Here is a 3,119-nt window from a genome sequence, read left to right on the forward strand (position 1 = left end):
CCCCGTCCGTCCGGGACGGATCAGGAAGCGCCCGCGGTACTTGGAGGATTTTGTCTGTTCATCTCTGCCATTTAGAGGAGAGGAAGTGTGCTGAATGGGGATTGGATGCTTGTAGTCACGTGATTGGGTTTTATATTATGGCCCGTCTGCTCGGAGGCTTTTCAGTGTACTCTCGCGCAGCATAATAAATCAGATTTGCTTCTGGCTCCTGTGTCCGCCTGCTTCGTGAACACAACAGGTACCACCTTCAACGCCTTACGGAAGTCACGTGACACATGGAAATCCAAGATGGCCAACAATCAGACACTAATGCACAGTCTGGAGAGACATAACAGGCACAGCCAGTCTTAAATCAGTCTCGAAATGTAATTTTTGTTTTTTGGATGATTTCCCAGAACTTGTTTCACTGGACAACCACACGTGTGCAGATGAATCGGTGACAACCTTTCTGTATGCGCTTGAGGAAACATGCAGAAAGCAGTACCAGAACTATGTGAAATGTGTTCTTGAGGACTGTACCCATTCCATTCATGATACTATCAAGAAGAATTCATTGGCTTTGTTCAGAAAACCTCAGAATAAACCAATGTCATCCGCAGGGTGACCCGTATCTTGCCAAAAGGTGACTACGTGTGACTTCTTTAAGTTCACACTGAGGTGAACAGAGCTGCTATCCACGAGGAGCGACTCCTTGAGGAATATCTGCCTCCGAGAGATTCCGATGAGAATCGTTCTACAAAGTAACCATGAAAAATATGCGGTTGCCTCATCACATCACCAAATGACATCATAATGTCTCAACCTTGACATATCTAGAAAGGACTCATCGAGGTGTTCAATTTGAGGTACGACACGATATGGTTCCTAAAACTTTAAAATTTGACCTTGGGGTCAAATATGTTTGACCTCAGGTGCTAACCATGAAGGTCAAGGCCAATCACCACCAAAAACTAATCAGCTGAGCACCAGACCATATACTACATTCCCATAAAGTTTGGAGATGATTCGATTAAAATTACTCAAAAAATAAGGGTTTTGCCGACCTCCATGATTTACCGCAAAGTGACCTTGACCTTTAGTGTGCTGAAGGGTATTGTAATAATACTACGATATGTGTACTCACAAGAGTTTCCGATGAGAATTGTGCTCTGCAGAGTGATATAAAGGTGAAAAATCTAATGATTACAGACAAACAAACAAAAAAAAAAAACTTACCAAGTAACAGATCTTGCAAAAACTTCGTTTTGGCAAGATAAAAAGGAAGTGTCAAAGCAAGGGAAGAAAATGAAGGTGGTGCAAAACAATGTAGCTCTGTTTTGTCAGCTATACATTGCTATGCAAAAACAGGGAATCCGATTTGGAAGAGTTTTTGCCCATGAGATAGTCATTCCCACATTCACTATCAGATGTTGGAAAGCTTCATCTACCGGGCAGTAAATCGAACTTACTGAAATGTATTGAGCCATGTGATGAAATGGATCCACCAAGAATATTTGACTGTAAGGTACTGGATGGAGTTGTAATTGTTCACTGTCTTCCAACTCATGGAATTGCTACCTTCAGTGAGTACGCTGACAAAGTATTTATTCCTCACTTACAGAAGCATCTACAAGATACAAGGCAGATAGACATAGTTTGGGACACATATTTCAGACAGTTTAAAAGAATCTACTTGTGAAAAAAAGAGGAAATGGTATTCGCAGGAAGGTGTCAGATCAGGCAAAGCTCCCAGGGAATTGATTAGGCTTTTTACATGATCCAGAAAATAAAAAGGAGCTTTTCAGCTTTCTAACTGGCAAGGTTGCACAGTTCAGGCATCCAGAAGGAACATCTCTCCATATCACATCGGATGAGTCTGTTTTGTCACTCGGGTCATTCTTACAAATGGGGAAATGTAATCATGAGGAAGCGGACACACGGATTGTTGTTCGCATACTTCATGTTCTAAAGCAAGGCAGCAAAAGTGTTTTAGTACGCACTGTCGATACTGATGTTATTGTCATACTTGTTGGCCAAGTCCACTGTTTTACACGGATGCAGCCTTTAGTGGATGTCTGGGTTGCCTTTGGTATGGGCAGGAATTACAGATACTATAGCATAAAACTCTATCAGCACTAATCTTGGACCAGAAAAATCAGTTCACTGCCTGTCTTCCATGCAATATCTGGGTGCGACACTACATCTGCCTTCCGGGGAAAAGGAAAAAAAAGTCAGTGTGGCAGACGTGGCACGCGTATCAAGATAGAACAGAAACTTTCGTCCATATTGCAGAACATCCATTTCTGCAACTTGACACCGATTCCAATAACTTCCAAGTCCTTGAGAGAATTATTGTTGTCCTGTATGACAAAAGCAGCCCACTGACCTCTGTTAATGAAATAAGACAGGATTTATTATGTAAGAGAAATCTTTCAATACATCGTTTACCACCGACTCAGAATGCGTTGCTTCAACATCTTCGACGAGGGATATACCAGGCAGGAATCTGGACAACCAGCACAGAAACTCAAGTGGTTCCTCCCCCCCCCCCCACCCAAGATTTTGGCTCGGTTAAGGAGTCTGGAACATGGTTGCCTGTTTGGATGACAATTCCTGAGGTCGTTTAGCGTGGTACCCACCCTAGATTTTGAAGTTATGTTGAACCCTGAGTCCATGCAAAATTTGATACTTTTATCCGGTCAGTAACGGTAATTTCACTGAGCCACCTGACTCGGTGGCTGGCTTAGGATCTTAGAGTCCTGAGTTCCAGCTCCTGTCATGCTGTTAGAATAACAACAAGTGGGTTGATTGAGCTTGTCATCCTTCTGAGGTTGGCAAACGAGTACCAGCTAACTGGCAAGAATGAGTGATTCGAGTATCCTGTGTAGGAGTGGCAACACATCCAGGATGGTACCCTGCAGCCAAGGAAAAAAACTGCTTCGGCAGCCCAATGCGTCTGGAGACGTGAAACTAGGGGTTAAATTCTTATTCGTACGTGCAATTCCGGTTCAAGCCCACTCATCTGGCAGCCAGAATCGCCTCCGCACTCAGCTCTGTCCTTGCAGGTGAAGTTGTTCACACACTCCATCCATCGCGTTTTGGTTCGAGCCCACACATCCCGTAGCCAGAATCACCTCCAT

At 43.6% G+C, this 3,119-nt stretch overlaps 1 pseudogene; it reads left to right on the forward strand.

The window, feature by feature from the left end:
• The first annotated feature begins 1,138 nt into the window (after positions 1–1,138).
• LOC147011850 (uncharacterized) lies at positions 1,139–2,606 on the forward strand (annotated as a pseudogene).
• Positions 2,607–3,119: the final 513 nt, after the last annotated feature.

The sequence above is a fragment of the Eptatretus burgeri genome, chromosome 15 (genome assembly GCF_056783735.1).
Source record: "Eptatretus burgeri isolate ZD-2024b chromosome 15, Ebu_testis_v1, whole genome shotgun sequence".
Classification (NCBI taxonomy): Eukaryota; Metazoa; Chordata; class Myxini; order Myxiniformes; family Myxinidae; genus Eptatretus; species Eptatretus burgeri.